Source organism: Vicugna pacos, chromosome 11 (assembly GCF_048564905.1).
Source record: "Vicugna pacos chromosome 11, VicPac4, whole genome shotgun sequence".
NCBI classification, from domain to species: domain Eukaryota; kingdom Metazoa; phylum Chordata; class Mammalia; order Artiodactyla; family Camelidae; genus Vicugna; species Vicugna pacos.
The window spans coordinates 12,927,322-12,952,883 of NC_132997.1; positions in this window are offsets into that span (position 1 = coordinate 12,927,322).

Genomic DNA, 25,562 nt, shown 5'->3' on the forward strand with positions numbered 1-25,562 from the left:
CACTTACTCTGGTTTCTCAGTCTGTTTCCTAGTGCCGGTTTGAAGTGCCTGCCGTTTTCACTGTAAAACCGAGTTGGAGCTTGTACCTCCCCATATATATGTATGGGGTGGAGTTGGCAACTGAAAAGAAACTTTGTGTTCCATTCTAGCTAGGTGCAGGACGGCTTTCACACACACTTATCTGTCAGAACTGAGCATGTGGAGAGACGTTCGTTCATCCAGCACAAAGGGAACGGGTTGCAGGAGAAACACTTACTCTGGTTTCTCAGTCTGTTTCCTAGTGCCGGTTTGAAGTGCCTACCGTTTTCACTGTAAAACCGAGTTGGAGCTTGTACCTCCCCATATATATGTATGGAGTGGATTTGGCAACTGAAAAGAAACTTTGTGTTCCCTTCAAGCTAGGTGCAGGACGGCTTTCACACACAATTATATCTCAGAACTGAGCCTGTGGAGAGACGTTCGTTCATCCAGCACAAAGGGAACGGGTTGCAGGAAAAACACTTACTCTGGTTTCTCAGTCTGTTTCCTAGTGCCGGTTTGAAGTGCCTGCCGTTTTCACTGTAAAACCGAGTTGGAGCTTGTACCTCCCCATATATATGTATGGAGTGGAGTTGGCAACTGAAAAGAAACTTTGTGTTCCCTTCAAGCTAGGTGCAGGACGGCTTTCACACACACTTATCTCTCAGAACTGAGCATGTGGAGAGACGTTCGTTCATCCAGCACAAAGGGAACGGGTTGCAGGAGAAACACTTACTCTGGTTTCTCAGTCTGTTTCCTAGTGCCGGTTTGAAGTGCCTGCCGTTTTCACTGTAAAACCGAGTTGGAGCTTGTACCTCCCCATATATATGTATGGAGTGGAGTTGGCAACTGAAAAGAAACTTTGTGTTCCCTTCAAGCTAGGTGCAGGATGGCTTTCACACACACTTATCTCTCAGAACTGAGCATGTGGAGAGACGTTCGTTCATCCAGCACAAAGGAAACGGGTTGCAGGAGAAACACTTACTCAGGTTTCTCAGTCTGTTTCCTAGTGCCGGTTTGAAGTGTCTGCCGTTTTCACTGTAAAACCGAGTTGGAGCTTGTACCTCCCCATATATATGTATGGAGTGGAGTTGGCAACTGAAAAGAAACTTTGTGTTCCCTTCAAGCTAGGTGCAGGACGGCTTTCACACACACTTATCTCTCAGAACTGAGCATGTGGAGAGACGTTCGTTCATCCAGCACAAAGGGAACGGGTTGCAGGAGAAACACTTACTCTGGTTTCTCAGTCTGTTTCCTAGTGCCGGTTTGAAGTGCCTGCCGTTTTCACTGTAAAACCGAGTTGGAGCTTGTACTTCCCCATATATATGTATGGAGTGGAGTTGGCAACTGAAAAGAAACTTGTGTTCCCTTCAAGCTAGGTGCAGGACGGCTTTCACACACACTTATCTCTCAGAACTGAGCATGTGGAGAGACGTTCGTTCATCCAGCACAAAGGGAACGGGTTGCAGGAGAAACACTTACTCTGGTTTCTCAGTCTGTTTCCTAGTGCCGGTTTGAAGTGCCTGCCGTTTTCACTGTAAAACCGAGTTGGAGCTTGTACCTCCCCATATATATGTATGGAGTGGAGTTGGCAACTGAAAAGAAACTTTGTGTTCCCTTCAAGCTAGGTGCAGGACGGCTTTCACACACACTTATCTCTCAGAACTGAGCATGTGGAGAGACGTTCGTTCATCCAGCACAAAGGGAACCGGTTGCAGGAGAAACACTTACTCTGGTTTCTCAGTCTGTTTCCTAGTGCCGGTTTGAAGTGCCTGCCGTTTTCACTGTAAAACCGAGTTGGAGCTTGTACCTCCCCATATATATGTATGGAGTGGAGTTGGCAACTGAAAAGAAACTTTGTGTTCCCTTCAAGCTAGGTGCAGGACGGCTTTCACACACACTTATCTCTCAGAACTGAGCATGTGGAGAGACGTTCGTTCATCCAGCACAAAGGGAACGGGTTGCAGGAGAAACACTTACTCTGGTTTCTCAGTCTGTTTCCTAGTGCCGGTTTGAAGTGCCTGCCGTTTTCACTGTAAAACCGAGTTGGAGCTTGTACCTCCCCATATATATGTATGGAGTGGAGTTGGCAACTGAAAAGAAACTTTGTGTTCCCTTCAAGCTAGGTGCAGGACGGCTTTCACACACACTTATCTCTCAGAACTGAGCATGTGGAGAGACGTTCGTTCATCCAGCACAAAGGGAACGGGTTGCAGGAGAAACACTTACTCTGGATTCTCAGTCTGTTTCCTAGTGCCGGTTTGAAGTGCCTGCCGTTTTCACTGTAAAACCGAGTTGGAGCTTGTACCTCCCCATATATATGTATGGGGTGGATTTGGCAACTGAAAAGAAACTTTGTGTTCCATTCTAGCTAGGTGCAGGACGGCTTTCACACACACTTATCTGTCAGAACTGAGCATGTGGAGAGACGTTCGTTCATCCAGCACAAAAGGAACGGGTTGCAGGAGAAACACTTACTCTGGTTTCTCAGTCTGTTTCCTAGTGCCGGTTTGAAGTGCCTACCGTTTTCACTGTAAAACCGAGTTGGAGCTTGTACCTCCCCATATATATGTATGGAGTGGATTTGGCAACTGAAAAGAAACTTTGTGTTCCCTTCAAGCTAGGTGCAGGACGGCTTTCACACACAATTATATCTCAGAACTGAGCCTGTGGAGAGACGTTCGTTCATCCAGCACAAAGGGAACGGGTTGCAGGAGAAACACTTACTCTGGTTTCTCAGTCTGTTTCCTAGTGCCGGTTTGAAGTGCCTGCCGTTTTCACTGTAAAACCGAGTTGGAGCTTGTACCTCCCCATATATATGTATGGAGTGGAGTTGGCAACTGAAAAGAAACTTTGTGTTCCCTTCAAGCTAGGTGCAGGACGGCTTTCACACACACTTATCTCTCAGAACTGAGCATGTGGAGAGACGTTCGTTCATCCAGCACAAAGGGAACGGGTTGCAGGAGAAACACTTACTCTGGTTTCTCAGTCTGTTTCCTAGTGCCGGTTTGAAGTGCCTGCCGTTTTCACTGTAAAACCGAGTTGGAGCTTGTACCTCCCCATATATATGTATGGAGTGGAGTTGGCAACTGAAAAGAAACTTTGTGTTCCCTTCAAGCTAGGTGCAGGACGGCTTTCACACACACTTATCTCTCAGAACTGAGCATGTGGAGAGACGTTCGTTCATCCAGCACAAAGGAAACGGGTTGCAGGAGAAACACTTACTCAGGTTTCTCAGTCTGTTTCCTAGTGCCGGTTTGAAGTGTCTGCCGTTTTCACTGTAAAACCGAGTTGGAGCTTGTACCTCCCCATATATATGTATGGAGTGGAGTTGGCAACTGAAAAGAAATTTGTGTTCCCTTCAAGCTAGGTGCAGGACGGCTTTCACACACACTTATCTCTCAGAAGTGAGCATGTGGAGAGACGTTCGTTCATCCAGCACAAAGGGAACGGGTTGCAGGAGAAACACTTACTCTGGTTTCTCAGTCTGTTTCCTAGTGCCGGTTTGAAGTGCCTGCCGTTTTCACTGTAAAACCGAGTTGGAGCTTGTACCTCCCCATATATATGTATGGGGTGGAGTTGGCAACTGAAAAGAAACTTTGTGTTCCCTTCAAGCTAGGTGCAGGACGGCTTTCACACACACTTATCTCTCAGAACTGAGCATGTGGAGAGACGTTCGTTCATCCAGCACAAAGGGAACGGGTTGCAGGAGAAACACTTACTCTGGTTTCTCAGTCTGTTTCCTAGTGCCGGTTTGAAGTGTCTGCCGTTTTCACTGTAAAACCGAGTTGGAGCTTGTACCTCCCCATATATATGTATGGAGTGGAGTTGGCAACTGAAAGAACCTTTGTGTTCCCTTCAAGCTAGGTGCAGGGCGGCTTTCACACACACTTATCTCTCAGAACTGAGCATGTGGAGAGACGTTCGTTCATCCAGCACAAAGGGAACGGGTTGCAGGAGAAACACTTACTCTGGTTTCTCAGTCGGCTTCCTAGTGCCGGTTTGAAGTGCCTGCCGTTTTCACTGTAAAACCGAGTTGGAGCTTGTACCTCCCCATATATATGTATGGAGTGGATTTGGCAACTGAAAAGAAACTTTGTGTTCCCTTCAAGCTAGGTGCAGGACGGCTTTCACACACACTTATCTGTCAGAACTGAGCATGTGGAGAGACGTTCGTTCATCCAGCCCAAAGGGAACGGGTTGCAGGAGAAACACTTACTCTGGTTTCTCAGTCTGTTTCCTCGTGCCGGTTTGAAGTGCCTGCCGTTTTCACTGTAAAACCGAGTTGGAGCTTGTACCTCCCCATATATATGTATGGAGTGGAGTTGGCAACTGAAAAGAAACTTTGTGTTCCCTTCAAGCTAGGTGCAGGACGGCTTTCACACACACTTATCTCTCAGAACTGAGCATGTGGAGAGACGTTCGTTCATCCAGCACAAAGGGAACGGGTTGCAGGAGAAACACTTACTCTGGTTTCTCAGTCTGTTTCCTAGTGCCGGTTTGAAGTGTCTGCCGTTTTCACTGTAAAACCGAGTTGGAGCTTGTACCTCCCCATATATATGTATGGAGTGGAGTTGGCAACTGAAAGAACCTTTGTGTTCCCTTCAAGCTAGGTGCAGGGCGGCTTTCACACACACTTATCTCTCAGAACTGAGCATGTGGAGAGACGTTCGTTCATCCAGCACAAAGGGAACGGGTTGCAGGAGAAACACTTACTCTGGTTTCTCAGTCGGCTTCCTAGTGCCGGTTTGAAGTGCCTGCCGTTTTCACTGTAAAACCGAGTTGGAGCTTGTACCTCCCCATATATATGTATGGAGTGGATTTGGCAACTGAAAAGAAACTTTGTGTTCCCTTCAAGCTAGGTGCAGGACGGCATTCACACACACTTATCTCTCAGAACTGAGCATGTGGAGAGACGTTCGTTCATCCAGCACAAAGGGAACGGGTTGCAGGAGAAACACTTACTCTGGTTTCTCAGTCTGTTTCCTAGTGCCGGTTTGAAGTGCCTGCCGTTTTCACTGTAAAACCGAGTTGGAGCTTGTACCTCCCCATATATATGTATGGAGTGGAGTTGGCAACTGAAAAGAAACTTTGTGTTCCCTTCAAGCTAGGTGCAGGACGGCTTTCACACACACTTATCTGTCAGAACTGAGCATGTGGAGAGACGTTCGTTCATCCAGCACAAAGGGAACGGGTTGCAGGAGAAACACTTACTCTGGTTTCTCAGTCTGTTTCCTCGTGCCGGTTTGAAGTGCCTGCCGTTTTCACTGTAAAACCGAGTTGGAGCTTGTACCTCCCCATATATATGTATGGAGTGGAGTTGGCAACTGAAAAGAAACTTTGTGTTCCCTTCAAGCTAGGTGCAGGACGGCTTTCACACACACTTATCTCTCAGAACTGAGCATGTGGAGAGACGTTCGTTCATCCAGCACAAAGGGAACGGGTTGCAGGAGAAACACTTACTCTGGTTTCTCAGTCTGTTTCCTAGTGCCGGTTTGAAGTGTCTGCCGTTTTCACTGTAAAACCGAGTTGGAGCTTGTACCTCCCCATATATATGTATGGAGTGGAGTTGGCAACTGAAAGAACCTTTGTGTTCCCTTCAAGCTAGGTGCAGGGCGGCTTTCACACACACTTATCTCTCAGAACTGAGCATGTGGAGAGACGTTCGTTCATCCAGCACAAAGGGAACGGGTTGCAGGAGAAACACTTACTCTGGTTTCTCAGTCGGCTTCCTAGTGCCGGTTTGAAGTGCCTGCCGTTTTCACTGTAAAACCGAGTTGGAGCTTGTACCTCCCCATATATATGTATGGAGTGGATTTGGCAACTGAAAAGAAACTTTGTGTTCCCTTCAAGCTAGGTGCAGGACGGCTTTCACACACACTTATCTCTCAGAACTGAGCATGTGGAGAGACGTTCGTTCATCCAGCACAAAGGGAACGGGTTGCAGGAGAAACACTTACTCTGGTTTCTCAGTCTGTTTCCTAGTGCCGGTTTGAAGTGCCTGCCGTTTTCACTGTAAAACCGAGTTGGAGCTTGTACCTCCCCATATATATGTATGGAGTGGAGTTGGCAACTGAAAAGAAACTTTGTGTTCCCTTCAAGCTAGGTGCAGGACGGCTTTCACACACACTTATCTCTCAGAACTGAGCATGTGGAGAGACGTTCGTTCATCCAGCACAAAGGGAACCGGTTGCAGGAGAAACACTTACTCTGGTTTCTCAGTCTGTTTCCTAGTGCCTGTTTGAAGTGCCTGCCGTTTTCACTGTAAAACCGAGTTGGAGCTTGTACCTCCCCATATATATGTATGGGGTGGAGTTGGCAACTGAAAAGAAACTTTGTTTTCCCTTCAAGCTAGGTGCAGGACGGCTTTCACACACACTTATCTCTCAGAACTGAGCATGTGGAGAGACGTTCGTTCATCCAGCACAAAGGGAACGGGTTGCAGGAGGAACACTTACTCTGGTTTCTCAGTCTGTTTCCTAGTGCCTGTTTGAAGTGCCTGCCGTTTTCACTGTAAAACCGAGTTGGAGCTTGTACCTCCCCATATATATGTATGGGGTTGATTTGGCAACTGAAAAGAAACTTTGTTTTCCCTTCAAGCTAGGTGCAGGACGGCTTTCACACACACTTATGTCTCAGAACTGAGCATGTGGAGAGACGTTCGTTCATCCAGCACAAAGGGAACGGGTTGCAGGAGAAACACTTACTCTGGTTTCTCAGTCTGTTTCCTAGTGCCGGTTTGAAGTGTCTGCCGTTTTCACTGTAAAACCGAGTTGGAGCTTGTACCTCCCCATATATATGTATGGAGTGGAGTTGGCAACTGAAAAGAAACTTTGTGTTCCCTTCAAGCTAGGTGCAGGACGGCTTTCACACACACTTATCTCTCAGAAGTGAGCATGTGGAGAGACGTTCGTTCATCCAGCACAAAGGGAACGGGTTGCAGGAGAAACACTTACTCTGGTTTCTCAGTCTGTTTCCTAGTGCCGGTTTGAAGTGCCTGCCGTTTTCACTGTAAAACCGAGTTGGAGCTTGTACCTCCCCATATATATGTATGGGGTGGAGTTGGCAACTGAAAAGAAACTTTGTGTTCCCTTCAAGCTAGGTGCAGGACGGCTTTCACACACACTTATCTCTCAGAACTGAGCATGTGGAGAGACGTTCGTTCATCCAGCACAAAGGGAACGGGTTGCAGGAGAAACACTTACTCTGGTTTCTCAGTCTGTTTCCTAGTGCCGGTTTGAAGTGTCTGCCGTTTTCACTGTAAAACCGAGTTGGAGCTTGTACCTCCCCATATATATGTATGGAGTGGAGATGGCAACTGAAAGAACCTTTGTGTTCCCTTCAAGCTAGGTGCAGGACGGCTTTCACACACACTTATCTCTCAGAACTGAGCATGTGGAGAGACGTTCGTTCATCCAGCACAAAGGGAACCGGTTGCAGGAGAAACACTTACTCTGGTTTCTCAGTCTGTTTCCTAGTGCCGGTTTGAAGTGCCTGCCGTTTTCACTGTAAAACCGAGTTGGAGCTTGTACCTCCCCATATATATGTATGGAGTGGAGTTGGCAACTGAAAAGAAACTTTGTGTTCCCTTCAAGCTAGGTGCAGGACGGCTTTCACACACACTTATCTCTCAGAACTGAGCATGTGGAGAGACGTTCGTTCATCCAGCACAAAGGGAACGGGTTGCAGGAGAAACACTTACTCTGGTTTCTCAGTCTGTTTCCTAGTGCCGGTTTGAAGTGCCTGCCGTTTTCACTGTAAAACCGAGTTGGAGCTTGTACCTCCCCATATATATGTATGGGGTGGATTTGGCAACTGAAAAGAAACTTTGTGTTCCATTCTAGCTAGGTGCAGGACGGCTTTCACACACACTTATCTGTCAGAACTGAGCATGTGGAGAGACGTTCGTTCATCCAGCACAAAGGGAACGGGTTGCAGGAGAAACACTTACTCTGGTTTCTCAGTCTGTTTCCTAGTGCCGGTTTGAAGTGCCTACCGTTTTCACTGTAAAACCGAGTTGGAGCTTGTACCTCCCCATATATATGTATGGAGTGGATTTGGCAACTGAAAAGAAACTTTGTGTTCCCTTCAAGCTAGGTGCAGGACGGCTTTCACACACAATTATATCTCAGAACTGAGCCTGTGGAGAGACGTTCGTTCATCCAGCACAAAGGGAACGGGTTGCAGGAGAAACACTTACTCTGGTTTCTCAGTCTGTTTCCTAGTGCCGGTTTGAAGTGCCTGCCGTTTTCACTGTAAAACCGAGTTGGAGCTTGTACCTCCCCATATATATGTATGGAGTGGAGTTGGCAACTGAAAAGAAACTTTGTGTTCCCTTCAAGCTAGGTGCAGGACGGCTTTCACACACACTTATCTCTCAGAACTGAGCATGTGGAGAGACGTTCGTTCATCCAGCACAAAGGGAACGGGTTGCAGGAGAAACACTTACTCTGGTTTCTCAGTCTGTTTCCTAGTGCCGGTTTGAAGTGCCTGCCGTTTTCACTGTAAAACCGAGTTGGAGCTTGTACCTCCCCATATATATGTATGGAGTGGAGTTGGCAACTGAAAAGAAACTTTGTGTTCCCTTCAAGCTAGGTGCAGGACGGCTTTCACACACACTTATCTCTCAGAACTGAGCATGTGGAGAGACGTTCGTTCATCCAGCACAAAGGAAACGGGTTGCAGGAGAAACACTTACTCAGGTTTCTCAGTCTGTTTCCTAGTGCCGGTTTGAAGTGTCTGCCGTTTTCACTGTAAAACCGAGTTGGAGCTTGTACCTCCCCATATATATGTATGGAGTGGAGTTGGCAACTGAAAAGAAATTTGTGTTCCCTTCAAGCTAGGTGCAGGACGGCTTTCACACACACTTATCTCTCAGAAGTGAGCATGTGGAGAGACGTTCGTTCATCCAGCACAAAGGGAACGGGTTGCAGGAGAAACACTTACTCTGGTTTCTCAGTCTGTTTCCTAGTGCCGGTTTGAAGTGCCTGCCGTTTTCACTGTAAAACCGAGTTGGAGCTTGTACCTCCCCATATATATGTATGGGGTGGAGTTGGCAACTGAAAAGAAACTTTGTGTTCCCTTCAAGCTAGGTGCAGGACGGCTTTCACACACACTTATCTCTCAGAACTGAGCATGTGGAGAGACGTTCGTTCATCCAGCACAAAGGGAACGGGTTGCAGGAGAAACACTTACTCTGGTTTCTCAGTCTGTTTCCTAGTGCCGGTTTGAAGTGTCTGCCGTTTTCACTGTAAAACCGAGTTGGAGCTTGTACCTCCCCATATATATGTATGGAGTGGAGTTGGCAACTGAAAGAACCTTTGTGTTCCCTTCAAGCTAGGTGCAGGGCGGCTTTCACACACACTTATCTCTCAGAACTGAGCATGTGGAGAGACGTTCGTTCATCCAGCACAAAGGGAACGGGTTGCAGGAGAAACACTTACTCTGGTTTCTCAGTCGGCTTCCTAGTGCCGGTTTGAAGTGCCTGCCGTTTTCACTGTAAAACCGAGTTGGAGCTTGTACCTCCCCATATATATGTATGGAGTGGATTTGGCAACTGAAAAGAAACTTTGTGTTCCCTTCAAGCTAGGTGCAGGACGGCTTTCACACACACTTATCTGTCAGAACTGAGCATGTGGAGAGACGTTCGTTCATCCAGCACAAAGGGAACGGGTTGCAGGAGAAACACTTACTCTGGTTTCTCAGTCTGTTTCCTCGTGCCGGTTTGAAGTGCCTGCCGTTTTCACTGTAAAACCGAGTTGGAGCTTGTACCTCCCCATATATATGTATGGAGTGGAGTTGGCAACTGAAAAGAAACTTTGTGTTCCCTTCAAGCTAGGTGCAGGACGGCTTTCACACACACTTATCTCTCAGAACTGAGCATGTGGAGAGACGTTCGTTCATCCAGCACAAAGGGAACGGGTTGCAGGTGAAACACTTACTCTGGTTTCTCAGTCTGTTTCCTAGTGCCGGTTTGAAGTGTCTGCCGTTTTCACTGTAAAACCGAGTTGGAGCTTGTACCTCCCCATATATATGTATGGAGTGGAGTTGGCAACTGAAAAGAAACTTTGTGTTCCCTTCAATCTAGGTGCAGGACGGCTTTCACACACACTTATCTGTCAGAACTGAGCATGTGGAGAGACGTTCGTTCATCCAGCACAAAGGGAACGGGTTGCAGGAGAAACACTTACTCTGGTTTCTCAGTCTGTTTCCTCGTGCCGGTTTGAAGTGCCTGCCGTTTTCACTGTAAAACCGAGTTGGAGCTTGTACCTCCCCATATATATGTATGGAGTGGAGTTGGCAACTGAAAAGAAACTTTGTGTTCCCTTCAAGCTAGGTGCAGGACGGCTTTCACACACACTTATCTCTCAGAACTGAGCATGTGGAGAGACGTTCGTTCATCCAGCACAAAGGGAACGGGTTGCAGGAGAAACACTTACTCTGGTTTCTCAGTCTGTTTCCTAGTGCCGGTTTGAAGTGTCTGCCGTTTTCACTGTAACACCGAGTTGGAGCTTGTACCTCCCCATATATATGTATGGAGTGGAGTTGGCAACTGAAAGAACCTTTGTGTTCCCTTCAAGCTAGGTGCAGGGCGGCTTTCACACACACTTATCTCTCAGAACTGAGCATGTGGAGAGACGTTCGTTCATCCAGCACAAAGGGAACGGGTTGCAGGAGGAACACTTACTCTGGTTTCTCAGTCTGTTTCCTAGTGCCTGTTTGAAGTGCCTGCCGTTTTCACTGTAAAACCGAGTTGGAGCTTGTACCTCCCCATATATATGTATGGGGTTGAGTTGGCAACTGAAAAGAAACTTTGTTTTCCCTTCAAGCTAGGTGCAGGACGGCTTTCACACACACTTATCTCTCAGAACTGAGCATGTGGAGAGACGTTCGTTCATCCAGCACAAAGGGAACGGGTTGCAGGAGAAACACTTACTCTGGTTTCTCAGTCTGTTTCCTAGTGCCGGTTTGAAGTGCCTGCCATTTTCACTGTAAAACCGAGTTGGAGCTTGTACCTCCCCATATATATGTATGGAGTGGAGTTGGCAACTGAAAAGAAACTTTGTGTTCCCTTCAAGCTAGGTGCAGGATGGCTTTCACACACACTTATCTCTCAGAACTGAGCATGTGGAGAGACGTTCGTTCATCCAGCACAAAGGGAACGGGTTGCAGGAGAAACACTTACTCTGGTTTCTCAGTCTGTTTCCTAGTGCCGGTTTGAATTGCCTGCCGTTTTCACTGTAAAACCGAGTTGGAGCTTGTACCTCCCCATATATATGTATGGAGTGGATTTGGCAACTGAAAAGAAACTTTGTGTTCCCTTCAAGCTAGGTGCAGGACGGCTTTCACACACACTTATCTCTCAGAACTGAGCATGTGGAGAGACGTTCGTTCATCCAGCACAAAGGGAACCGGTTGCAGGAGAAACACTTACTCTGGTTTCTCAGTCTGTTTCCTAGTGCCGGTTTGAAGTGCCTGCCGTTTTCACTGTAAAACCGAGTTGGAGCTTGTACCTCCCCATATATATGTATGGAGTGGAGTTGGCAACTGAAAAGAAACTTTGTGTTCCCTTCAAGCTAGGTGCAGGACGGCTTTCACACACACTTATATCTCAGAACTGAGCCTGTGGAGAGACGTTCGTTCATCCAGCACAAAGGGAACGGGTTGCAGGAGAAACACTTACTCTGGTTTCTCAGTCTGTTTCCTAGTGCCGGTTTGAAGTGCCTGCCGTTTTCACTGTAAAACCGAGTTGGAGCTTGTACCTCCCCATATATATGTATGGAGTGGAGTTGGCAACTGAAAAGAAACTTTGTGTTCCCTTCAAGCTAGGTGCAGGACGGCTTTCACACACACTTATCTCTCAGAACTGAGCATGTGGAGAGACGTTCGTTCATCCAGCACAAAGGAAACGGGTTGCAGGAGAAACACTTACTCAGGTTTCTCAGTCTGTTTCCTAGTGCCGGTTTGAAGTGTCTGCCGTTTTCACTGTAAAACCGAGTTGGAGCTTGTACCTCCCCATATATATGTATGGAGTGGAGTTGGCAACTGAAAATAAACTTTGTGTTCCCTTCAAGCTAGGTGCAGGACGGCTTTCACACACACTTATCTCTCAGAAGTGAGCATGTGGAGAGACGTTCGTTCATCCAGCACAAAGGGAACGGGTTGCAGGAGAAACACTTACTCTGGTTTCTCAGTCTGTTTCCTAGTGCCGGTTTGAAGTGCCTGCCGTTTTCACTGTAAAACCGAGTTGGAGCTTGTACCTCCCCATATATATGTATGGGGTGGAGTTGGCAACTGAAAAGAAACTTTGTGTTCCCTTCAAGCTAGGTGCAGGACGGCTTTCACACACACTTATCTCTCAGAACTGAGCATGTGGAGAGACGTTCGTTCATCCAGCACAAAGGGAACGGGTTGCAGGAGAAACACTTACTCTGGTTTCTCAGTCTGTTTCCTAGTGCCGGTTTGAAGTGTCTGCCGTTTTCACTGTAATACCGAGTTGGAGCTTGTACCTCCCCATATATATGTATGGAGTGGAGTTGGCAACTGAAAGAACCTTTGTGTTCCCTTCAAGCTAGGTGCAGGACGGCTTTCACACACACTTATCTCTCAGAACTGAGCATGTGGAGAGACGTTCGTTCATCCAGCACAAAGGGAACGGGTTGCAGGAGAAACACTTACTCTGGTTTCTCAGTCTGTTTCCTAGTGCCGGTTTGAAGTGCCTGCCGTTTTCACTGTAAAACCGAGTTGGAGCTTGTACCTCCCCATATATATGTATGGGGTGGAGTTGGCAACTGAAAAGAAACTTTGTTTTCCCTTCAAGCTAGGTGCAGGACGGCTTTCACACACACTTATCTCTCAGAACTGAGCATGTGGAGAGACGTTCGTTCATCCAGCACAAATGGAACGGTTTGCAGGAGAAACACTTACTCTGGTTTCTCAGTCTGTTTCCTAGTGCCGGTTTGAAGTGCCTGCCGTTTTCACTGTAAAACCGAGTTGGAGCTTGTACCTCCCCATATATATGTATGGAGTGGAGTTGGCAACTGAAAAGAAACTTTGTGTTCCCTTCAAGCTAGGTGCAGGACGGCTTTCACACACACTTATCTCTCAGAACTGAGCATGTGGAGAGACGTTCGTTCATCCAGCACAAAGGGAACGGGTTGCAGGAGAAACACTTACTCTGGTTTCTCAGTCTGTTTCCTAGTGCCGGTTTGAAGTGCCTGCCGTTTTCACTGTAAAACCGAGTTGGAGCTTGTACCTCCCCATATATATGTATGGAGTGGAGTTGGCAACTGAAAAGAAACTTTGTGTTCCCTTCAAGCTAGGTGCAGGACGGCTTTCACACACACTTATCTCTCAGAACTGAGCATGTGGAGAGACGTTCGTTCATCCAGCACAAAGGGAACGGGTTGCAGGAGAAACACTTACTCTGGTTTCTCAGTCTGTTTCCTAGTGCCGGTTTGAAGTGCCTGCCGTTTTCACTGTAAAACCGAGTTGGAGCTTGTACCTCCCCATATATATGTATGGAGTGGAGTTGGCAACTGAAAAGTAACTTTGTGTTCCCTTCAAGCTAGGTGCAGGACGGCTTTCACACACACTTATCTCTCAGAACTGAGCATGTGGAGAGACGTTCGTTCATCCAGCACAAAGGGAACGGGTTGCAGGAGAAACACTTACTCTGGTTTCTCAGTCTGTTTCCTAGTGCCGGTTTGAAGTGCCTGCCGTTTTCACTGTAAAACCGAGTTGGAGCTTGTACCTCCCCATATATATGTATGGAGTGGAGTTGGCAACTGAAAAGAAACTTTGTGTTCCCTTCAAGCTAGGTGCAGGACGGCTTTCACACACACTTATCTCTCAGAACTGAGCATGTGGAGAGACGTTCGTTCATCCAGCACAAAGGGAACGGGTTGCAGGAGAAACACTTACTCTGGTTTCTCAGTCTGTTTCCTAGTGCCTGTTTGAAGTGCCTGCCGTTTTCACTGTAAAACCGAGTTGGAGCTTATACCTCCCCATATATATGTAAGGGGTGGAGTTGGCAACTGAAAAGAAACTTTGTGTTCCATTCAAGCTAGGTGCAGGACGGCTTTCACACACACTTATCTCTCAGAACTGAGCATGTGGAGAGACGTTCGTTCATCCAGCACAAAGGGAACGGGTTGCAGGAGAAACACTTACTCTGGTTTCTCAGTCTGTTTCCTAGTGCCGGTTTGAAGTGCCTGCCGTTTTCACTGTAAAACCGAGTTGGAGCTTGTACCTCCCCATATATATGTATGGAGTGGAGTTGGCAACTGAAAAGAAACTTTGTGTTCCCTTCAAGCTAGGTGCAGGACGGCTTTCACACACAATTATATCTCAGAACTGAGCCTGTGGAGAGACGTTCGTTCATCCAGCACAAAGGGAACGGGTTGCAGGAGAAACACTTACTCTGGTTTCTCAGTCTGTTTCCTAGTGCCGGTTTGAAGTGCCTGCCGTTTTCACTGTAAAACCGAGTTGGAGCTTGTACCTCCCCATATATATGTATGGAGTGGAGTTGGCAACTGAAAAGAAACTTTGTGTTCCCTTCAAGCTAGGTGCAGGACGGCTGTCACACACACTTATCTCTCAGAACTGAGCATGTGGAGAGACGTTCGTTCATCCAGCACAAAGGAAACGGGTTGCAGGAGAAACACTTACTCAGGTTTCTCAGTCTGTTTCCTAGTGCCGGTTTGAAGTGTCTGCCGTTTTCACTGTAAAACCGAGTTGGAGCTTGTACCTCCCCATATATATGTATGGAGTGGAGTTGGCAACTGAAAAGAAACTTTGTGTTCCCTTCAAGCTAGGTGCAGGACGGCTTTCACACACACTTATCTCTCAGAAGTGAGCATGTGGAGAGACGTTCGTTCATCCAGCACAAAGGGAACGGGTTGCAGGAGAAACACTTACTCTGGTTTCTCAGTCTGTTTCCTAGTGCCGGTTTGAAGTGCCTGCCATTTTCACTGTAAAACCGAGTTGGAGCTTGTACCTCCCCATATATATGTATGGGGTGGAGTTGGCAACTGAAAAGAAACTTTGTGTTCCCTTCAAGCTAGGTGCAGGACGGCTTTCACACACACTTATCTCTCAGAACTGAGCATGTGGAGAGACGTTCGTTCATCCAGCACAAAGGGAACGGGTTGCAGGAGAAACACTTACTCTGGTTTCTCAGTCTGTTTCCTAGTGCCGGTTTGAAGTGTCTGCCGTTTTCACTGTAAAACCGAGTTGGAGCTTGTACCTCCCCATATATATGTATGGAGTGGAGTTGGCAACTGAAAGAACCTTTGTGTTCCCTTCAAGCTAGGTGCAGGGCGGCTTTCACACACACTTATCTCTCAGAACTGAGCATGTGGAGAGACGTTCGTTCATCCAGCACAAAGGGAACGGGTTGCAGGAGAAACACTTACTCTGGTTTCTCAGTCGGCTTCCTAGTGCCGGTTTGAAGTGCCTGCCGTTTTCACTGTAAAACCGAGTTGGAGCTTGTACCTCCCCATATATATGTATGGAGTGGATTTGGCAACTGAAAAGAAACTTTGTGTTCCCTTCAAGCTAGGTGCAGGACGGCTTTCACACACACTTATCTCTCAGAACTGAGCATGTGGAGAGACGTTCGTTCATCCAGCACAAAGGGAACGGGTTGCAGGAGAAACACTTACTCTGGTTTCTCAGTCTGTTTCCTAGTGCCGGTTTGAAGTGCCTGCCGTTTTCACTGTAAAACCGAGTTGGAGCTTGTACCTCCCCATATATATGTATGGAGTGGAGTTGGCAACTGAAAAGAAACTTTGTGTTCCCTTCAAGCTAGGTGCAGGACGGCTTTCACACACACTTATCTCTCAGAACTGAGCATGTGGAGAGACGTTCGTTCATCCAGCACAAAGGGAACGGGTTGCAGGAGAAACACTTACTCTGGTTTCTCAGTCTGTTTCCTAGTGCCGGTTTGAAGTGTCTGCCGTTTTCACTGTAAAACCGAGTTGGAGCTTGTACCTCCCCATATATATGTATGGAGTGGAGTTGGCAACTGAAAGAACCTTTGTGTTCCCTTCAAGCTAGGTGCAGGGCGGCTTTCACACACACTTATCTCTCAGAACTGAGCATGTGGAGAGACGTTCGTTCATCCAGCACAAAGGGAACGGGTTGCAGGAGAAACACTTACTCTGGTTTCTCAGTCTGTTTCCTAGTGCCGGTTTGAAGTGCCTGCCATTTTCACTGTAAAACCGAGTTGGAGCTTGTACCTCCCCATATATATGTATGGAGTGGAGTTGGCAACTGAAAAGAAACTTTGTGTTCCCTTCAAGCTAGGTGCAGGATGGCTTTCACACACACTTATCTCTCAGAACTGAGCATGTGGAGAGACGTTCGTTCATCCAGCACAAAGGGAACGGGTTGCAGGAGAAACACTTACTCTGGTTTCTCAGTCTGTTTCCTAGTGCCGGTTTGAAGTGCCTGCCGTTTTCACTGTAAAACCGAGTTGGAGCTTGTACCTCCCCATATATATGTATGGGGTGGAGTTGGCAACTGAAAAGAAACTTTGTGTTCCCTTCAAGCTAGGTGCAGGACGGCTTTCACACACACTTATCTCTCAGAACTGAGCATGTGGAGAGACGTTCGTTCATCCAGCACAAAGGGAACGGGTTGCAGGAGAAACACTTACTCTGGTTTCTCAGTCTGTTTCCTAGTGCCGGTTTGAAGTGCCTGCCGTTTTCACTGTAAAACCGAGTTGGAGCTTGTACCTCCCCATATATATGTATGGAGTGGAGTTGGCAACTGAAAAGAAACTTTGTGTTCCCTTCAAGCTAGGTGCAGGATGGCTTTCACACACACTTATCTCTCAGAAGTGAGCATGTGGAGAGACGTTCGTTCATCCAGCACAAAGGGAACGGGTTGCAGGAGAAACACTTACTCTGGTTTCTCAGTCTGTTTCCTAGTGCCGGTTTGAAGTGCCTGCCGTTTTCACTGTAAAACCGAGTTGGAGCTTGTACCTCCCCATATATATGTATGGGGTGGAGTTGGCAACTGAAAAGAAACTTTGTGTTCCCTTCAAGCTAGGTGCAGGACGGCTTTCACACACACTTATCTCTCAGAACTGAGCATGTGGAGAGACGTTCGTTCATCCAGCACAAAGGGAACGGGTTGCAGGAGAAACACTTACTCTGGTTTCTCAGTCTGTTTCCTAGTGCCGGTTTGAAGTGTCTGCCGTTTTCACTGTAATACCGAGTTGGAGCTTGTACCTCCCCATATATATGTATGGAGTGGAGTTGGCAACTGAAAGAACCTTTGTGTTCCCTTCAAGCTAGGTGCAGGACGGCTTTCACACACACTTATCTCTCAGAACTGAGCATGTGGAGAGACGTTCGTTCATCCAGCACAAAGGGAACGGGTTGCAGGAGAAACACTTACTCTGGTTTCTCAGTCTGTTTCCTAGTGCCGGTTTGAAGTGCCTGCCGTTTTCACTGTAAAACCGAGTTGGAGCTTGTACCTCCCCATATATATGTATGGGGTGGAGTTGGCAACTGAAAAGAAACTTTGTTTTCCCTTCAAGCTAGGTGCAGGACGGCTTTCACACACACTTATCTCTCAGAACTGAGCATGTGGAGAGACGTTCGTTCATCCAGCACAAATGGAACGGGTTGCAGGGGAAACACTTACTCTGGTTTCTCAGTCTGTTTCCTAGTGCCGGTTTGAAGTGCCTGCCGTTTTCACTGTAAAACCGAGTTGGAGCTTGTACCTCCCCATATATATGTATGGAGTGGAGTTGGCAACTGAAAAGAAACTTTGTGTTCCCTTCAAGCTAGGTGCAGGACGGCTTTCACACACACTTATCTCTCAGAACTGAGCATGTGGAGAGACGTTCGTTCATCCAGCACAAAGGGAACGGGTTGCAGGAGAAACACTTACTCTGGTTTCTCAGTCTGTTTCCTAGTGCCGGTTTGAAGTGCCTGCCGTTTTCACTGTAAAACCGAGTTGGAGCTTGTACCTCCCCATATATATGTATGGAGTGGAGTTGGCAACTGAAAAGAAACTTTGTGTTCCCTTCAAGCTAGGTGCAGGACGGCTTTCACACACACTTATCTCTCAGAACTGAGCATGTGGAGAGACGTTCGTTCATCCAGCACAAAGGGAACGGGTTGCAGGAGAAACACTTACTCTGGTTTCTCAGTCTGTTTCCTAGTGCCGGTTTGAAGTGCCTGCCGTTTTCACTGTAAAACCGAGTTGGAGCTTGTACCTCCCCATATATATGTATGGAGTGGAGTTGGCAACTGAAAAGTAACTTTGTGTTCCCTTCAAGCTAGGTGCAGGACGGCTTTCACACACACTTATCTCTCAGAACTGAGCATGTGGAGAGACGTTCGTTCATCCAGCACAAAGGGAACGGGTTGCAGGAGAAACACTTACTCTGGTTTCTCAGTCTGTTTCCTAGTGCCGGTTTGAAGTGCCTGCCGTTTTCACTGTAAAACCGAGTTGGAGCTTGTACCTCCCCATATATATGTATGGAGTGGAGTTGGCAACTGAAAAGAAACTTTGTGTTCCCTTCAAGCTAGGTGCAGGACGGCTTTCACACACACTTATCTCTCAGAACTGAGCATGTGGAGAGACGTTCGTTCATCCAGCACAAAGGGAACGGGTTGCAGGAGAAACACTTACTCTGGTTTCTCAGTCTGTTTCCTAGTGCCTGTTTGAAGTGCCTGCCGTTTTCACTGTAAAACCGAGTTGGAGCTTATACCTCCCCATATATATGTAAGGGGTGGAGTTGGCAACTGAAAAGAAACTTTGTGTTCCATTCAAGCTAGGTGCAGGACGGCTTTCACACACACTTATCTCTCAGAACTGAGCATGTGGAGAGACGTTCGTTCATCCAGCACAAAGGGAACGGGTTGCAGGAGAAACACTTACTCTGGTTTCTCAGTCTGTTTCCTAGTGCCGGTTTGAAGTGCCTGCCGTTTTCACTGTAAAACCGAGTTGGAGCTTGTACCTCCCCATATATATGTATGGAGTGGAGTTGGCAACTGAAAAGAAACTTTGTGTTCCCTTCAAGCTAGGTGCAGGACGGCTTTCACACACAATTATATCTCAGATCTGAGCCTGTGGAGAGACGTTCGTTCATCCAGCACAAAGGGAACGGGTTGCAGGAGAAACACTTACTCTGGTTTCTCAGTCTGTTTCCTAGTGCCGGTTTGAAGTGCCTGCCGTTTTCACTGTAAAACCGAGTTGGAGCTTGTACCTCCCCATATATATGTATGGAGTGGAGTTGGCAACTGAAAAGAAACTTTGTGTTCCCTTCAAGCTAGGTGCAGGACGGCTGTCACACACACTTATCTCTCAGAACTGAGCATGTGGAGAGACGTTCGTTCATCCAGCACAAAGGAAACGGGTTGCAGGAGAAACACTTACTCAGGTTTCTCAGTCTGTTTCCTAGTGCCGGTTTGAAGTGTCTGCCGTTTTCACTGTAAAACCGAGTTGGAGCTTGTACCTCCCCATATATATGTATGGAGTGGAGTTGGCAACTGAAAAGAAACTTTGTGTTCCCTTCAAGCTAGGTGCAGGACGGCTTTCACACACACTTATCTCTCAGAAGTGAGCATGTGGAGAGACGTTCGTTCATCCAGCACAAAGGGAACGGGTTGCAGGAGAAACACTTACTCTGGTTTCTCAGTCTGTTTCCTAGTGCCGGTTTGAAGTGCCTGCCATTTTCACTGTAAAACCGAGTTGGAGCTTGTACCTCCCCATATATATGTATGGGGTGGAGTTGGCAACTGAAAAGAAACTTTGTGTTCCCTTCAAGCTAGGTGCAGGACGGCTTTCACACACACTTATCTCTCAGAACTGAGCATGTGGAGAGACGTTCGTTCATCCAGCACAAAGGGAACGGGTTGCAGGAGAAACACTTACTCTGGTTTCTCAGTCTGTTTCCTAGTGCCGGTTTGAAGTGTCTGCCGTTTTCACTGTAAAACCGAGTTGGAGCTTGTACCTCCCCATATATATGTATGGAGTGGAGTTGGCAACTGAAAGAACCTTTGTGTTCCCTTCAAGCTAGGTGCAGGGCGGCTTTCACACACACTTATCTCTCAGACCTGAGCATGTGGAGAGACGTTCGTTCATCCAGCACAAAGGGAACGGGTTGCAGGAGAAACACTTACTCTGGTTTCTCAGTCGGCTTCCTAGTGCCGGTTTGAAGTGCCTGCCGTTTTCACTGTAAAACCGAGTTGGAGCTTGTACCTCCCCATATATATGTATGGAGTGGATTTGGCAACTGAAAAGAAACTTTGTGTTCCCTTCAAGCTAGGTGCAGGACGGCTTTCACACACACTTATCTCTCAGAACTGAGCATGTGGAGAGACGTTCGTTCATCCAGCACAAAGGGAACGGGTTGCAGGAGAAACACTTACTCTGGTTTCTCAGTCTGTTTCCTAGTGCCGGTTTGAAGTGCCTGCCGTTTTCACTGTAAAACCGAGTTGGAGCTTGTACCTCCCCATATATATGTATGGAGTGGAGTTGGCAACTGAAAAGAAACTTTGTGTTCCCTTCAAGCTAGGTGCAGGACGGCTTTCACACACACTTATCTCTCAGAACTGAGCATGTGGAGAGACGTTCGTTCATCCAGCACAAAGGGAACGGGTTGCAGGAGAAACACTTACTCTGGTTTCTCAGTCTGTTTCCTAGTGCCGGTTTGAAGTGTCTGCCGTTTTCACTGTAAAACCGAGTTGGAGCTTGTACCTCCCCATATATATGTATGGAGTGGAGTTGGCAACTGAAAGAACCTTTGTGTTCCCTTCAAGCTAGGTGCAGGGCGGCTTTCACACACACTTATCTCTCAGAACTGAGCATGTGGAGAGACGTTCGTTCATCCAGCACAAAGGGAACGGGTTGCAGGAGAAACACTTACTCTGGTTTCTCAGTCTGTTTCCTAGTGCCGGTTTGAAGTGCCTGCCATTTTCACTGTAAAACCGAGTTGGAGCTTGTACCTCCCCATATATATGTATGGAGTGGAGTTGGCAACTGAAAAGAAACTTTGTGTTCCCTTCAAGCTAGGTGCAGGATGGCTTTCACACACACTTATCTCTCAGAACTGAGCATGTGGAGAGACGTTCGTTCATCCAGCACAAAGGGAACGGGTTGCAGGAGAAACACTTACTCTGGTTTCTCAGTCTGTTTCCTAGTGCCGGTTTGAAGTGCCTGCCGTTTTCACTGTAAAACCGAGTTGGAGCTTGTACCTCCCCATATATATGTATGGAGTGGAGTTGGCAACTGAAAAGAAACTTTGTGTTCCCTTCAAGCTAGGTGCAGGACGGCTGTCACACACACTTATCTCTCAGAACTGAGCATGTGGAGAGACGTTCGTTCATCCAGCACAAAGGAAACGGGTTGCAGGAGAAACACTTACTCAGGTTTCTCAGTCTGTTTCCTAGTGCCGGTTTGAAGTGTCTGCCGTTTTCACTGTAAAACCGAGTTGGAGCTTGTACCTCCCCATATATATGTATGGAGTGGAGTTGGCAACTGAAAAGAAACTTTGTGTTCCCTTCAAGCTAGGTGCAGGACGGCTTTCACACACACTTATCTCTCAGAAGTGAGCATGTGGAGAGACGTTCGTTCATCCAGCACAAAGGGAACGGGTTGCAGGAGAAACACTTACTCTGGTTTCTCAGTCTGTTTCCTAGTGCCGGTTTGAAGTGCCTGCCATTTTCACTGTAAAACCGAGTTGGAGCTTGTACCTCCCCATATATATGTATGGGGTGGAGTTGGCAACTGAAAAGAAACTTTGTGTTCCCTTCAAGCTAGGTGCAGGACGGCTTTCACACACACTTATCTCTCAGAACTGAGCATGTGGAGAGACGTTCGTTCATCCAGCACAAAGGGAACGGGTTGCAGGAGAAACACTTACTCTGGTTTCTCAGTCTGTTTCCTAGTGCCGGTTTGAAGTGTCTGCCGTTTTCACTGTAAAACCGAGTTGGAGCTTGTACCTCCCCATATATATGTATGGAGTGGAGTTGGCAACTGAAAGAACCTTTGTGTTCCCTTCAAGCTAGGTGCAGGGCGGCTTTCACACACACTTATCTCTCAGACCTGAGCATGTGGAGAGACGTTCGTTCATCCAGCACAAAGGGAACGGGTTGCAGGAGAAACACTTACTCTGGTTTCTCAGTCGGCTTCCTAGTGCCGGTTTGAAGTGCCTGCCGTTTTCACTGTAAAACCGAGTTGGAGCTTGTACCTCCCCATATATATGTATGGAGTGGATTTGGCAACTGAAAAGAAACTTTGTGTTCCCTTCAAGCTAGGTGCAGGACGGCTTTCACACACACTTATCTCTCAGAACTGAGCATGTGGAGAGACGTTCGTTCATCCAGCACAAAGGGAACGGGTTGCAGGAGAAACACTTACTCTGGTTTCTCAGTCTGTTTCCTAGTGCCGGTTTGAAGTGCCTGCCGTTTTCACTGTAAAACCGAGTTGGAGCTTGTACCTCCCCATATATATGTATGGAGTGGAGTTGGCAACTGAAAAGAAACTTTGTGTTCCCTTCAAGCTAGGTGCAGGACGGCTTTCACACACACTTATCTCTCAGAACTGAGCATGTGGAGAGACGTTCGTTCATCCAGCACAAAGGGAACGGGTTGCAGGAGAAACACTTACTCTGGTTTCTCAGTCTGTTTCCTAGTGCCGGTTTGAAGTGTCTGCCGTTTTCACTGTAAAACCGAGTTGGAGCTTGTACCTCCCCATATATATGTATGGAGTGGAGTTGGCAACTGAAAGAACCTTTGTGTTCCCTTCAAGCTAGGTGCAGGGCGGCTTTCACACACACTTATCTCTCAGAACTGAGCATGTGGAGAGACGTTCGTTCATCCAGCACAAAGGGAACGGGTTGCAGGAGAAACACTTACTCTGGTTTCTCAGTCTGTTTCCTAGTGCCGGTTTGAAGTGCCTGCCATTTTCACTGTAAAACCGAGTTGGAGCTTGTACCTCCCCATATATATGTATGGAGTGGAGTTGGCAACTGAAAAGAAACTTTGTGTTCCCTTCAAGCTAGGTGCAGGATGGCTTTCACACACACTTATCTCTCAGAACTGAGCATGTGGAGAGACGTTCGTTCATCCAGCACAAAGGGAACGGGTTGCAGGAGAAACACTTACTCTGGTTTCTCAGTCTGTTTCCTAGTGCCGGTTTGAAGTGCCTGCCGTTTTCACTGTAAAACCGAGTTGGAGCTTGTACCTCCCCATATATATGTATGGGGTGGATTTGGCAACTGAAAAGAAACTTTGTGTTCCCTTCAAGCTAGGTGCAGGACGGCTTTCACACACACTTATCTCTCAGAACTGAGCATGTGGAGAGACGTTCGTTCATCCAGCACAAAGGGAACCGGTTGAAGGAGAAACACTTACTCTGGTTTCTCAGTCTGTTTCCTAGTGCCGGTTTGAAGTGCCTGCCGTTTTCACTGTAAAACCGAGTTGGAGCTTGTACCTCCCCATATATATGTATGGAGTGGAGTTGGCAACTGAAAAGAAACTTTGTGTTCCCTTCAAGCTAGGTGCAGGACGGCTTTCACACACACTTATATCTCAGAACTGAGCCTGTGGAGAGACGTTCTTTCATCCAGCACAAAGGGAACGGGTTGCAGGAGAAACACTTACTCTGGTTTCTCAGTCTGTTTCCTAGTGCCGGTTTGAAGTGCCTGCCGTTTTCACTGTAAAACCGAGTTGGAGCTTGTACCTCCCCATATATATGTATGGAGTGGAGTTGGCAACTGAAAAGAAACTTTGTGTTCCCTTCAAGCTAGGTGCAGGACGGCTTTCACACACACTTATCTCTCAGAACTGAGCATGTGGAGAGACGTTCGTTCATCCAGCACAAAGGGAACGGGTTGCAGGAGAAACACTTACTCTGGTTTCTCAGTCTGTTTCCTAGTGCCGGTTTGAAGTGCCTGCCGTTTTCACTGTAAAACCGAGTTGGAGCTTGTACCTCCCCATATATATGTATGGGGTGGAGTTGGCAACTGAAAAGAAACTTTGTGTTCCCTTCAAGCTAGGTGCAGGACGGCTTTCACACACACTTATCTCTCAGAACTGAGCATGTGGAGAGACGTTCGTTCATCCAGCACAAAGGAAACGGGTTGCAGGAGAAACACTTACTCAGGTTTCTCAGTCTGTTTCCTAGTGCCGGTTTGAAGTGTCTGCCGTTTTCACTGTAAAACCGAGTTGGAGCTTGTACCTCCCCATATATATGTATGGAGTGGAGTTGGCAACTGAAAAGAAACTTTGTGTTCCCTTCAAGCTAGGTGCAGGACGGCTTTCACACACACTTATCTCTCAGAAGTGAGCATGTGGAGAGACGTTCGTTCATCCAGCACAAAGGGAACGGGTTGCAGGAGAAACACTTACTCTGGTTTCTCAGTCTGTTTCCTAGTGCCGGTTTGAAGTGCCTGCCGTTTTCACTGTAAAACCGAGTTGGAGCTTGTACCTCCCCATATATATGTATGGAGTGGAGTTGGCAACTGAAAGAACCTTTGTGTTCCCTTCAAGCTAGGTGCAGGGCGGCTTTCACACACACTTATCTCTCAGACCTGAGCATGTGGAGAGACGTTCGTTCATCCAGCACAAAGGGAACGGGTTGCAGGAGAAACACTTACTCTGGTTTCTCAGTCGGCTTCCTAGTGCCGGTTTGAAGTGCCTGCCGTTTTCACTGTAAAACCGAGTTGGAGCTTGTACCTCCCCATATATATGTATGGAGTGGATTTGGCAACTGAAAAGAAACTTTGTGTTCCCTTCAAGCTAGGTGCAGGACGGCTTTCACACACACTTATCTCTCAGAACTGAGCATGTGGAGAGACGTTCGTTCATCCAGCACAAAGGGAACGGGTTGCAGGAGAAACACTTACTCTGGTTTCTCAGTCTGTTTCCTAGTGCCGGTTTGAAGTGCCTGCCGTTTTCACTGTAAAACCGAGTTGGAGCTTGTACCTCCCCATATATATGTATGGAGTGGAGTTGGCAACTGAAAAGAAACTTTGTGTTCCCTTCAAGCTAGGTGCAGGACGGCTTTCACACACACTTATCTCTCAGAACTGAGCATGTGGAGAGACGTTCGTTCATCCAGCACAAAGGGAACGGGTTGCAGGAGAAACACTTACTCTGGTTTCTCAGTCTGTTTCCTAGTGCCGGTTTGAAGTGTCTGCCGTTTTCACTGTAAAACCGAGTTGGAGCTTGTACCTCCCCATATATATGTATGGAGTGGAGTTGGCAACTGAAAGAACCTTTGTGTTCCCTTCAAGCTAGGTGCAGGGCGGCTTTCACACACACTTATCTCTCAGAACTGAGCATGTGGAGAGACGTTCGTTCATCCAGCACAAAGGGAACGGGTTGCAGGAGAAACACTTACTCTGGTTTCTCAGTCTGTTTCCTAGTGCCGGTTTGAAGTGCCTGCCGTTTTCACTGTAAAACCGAGTTGGAGCTTGTACCTCCCCATATATATGTATGGAGTGGAGTTGGCAACTGAAAAGAAACTTTGTGTTCCCTTCAAGCTAGGTGCAGGATGGCTTTCACACACACTTATCT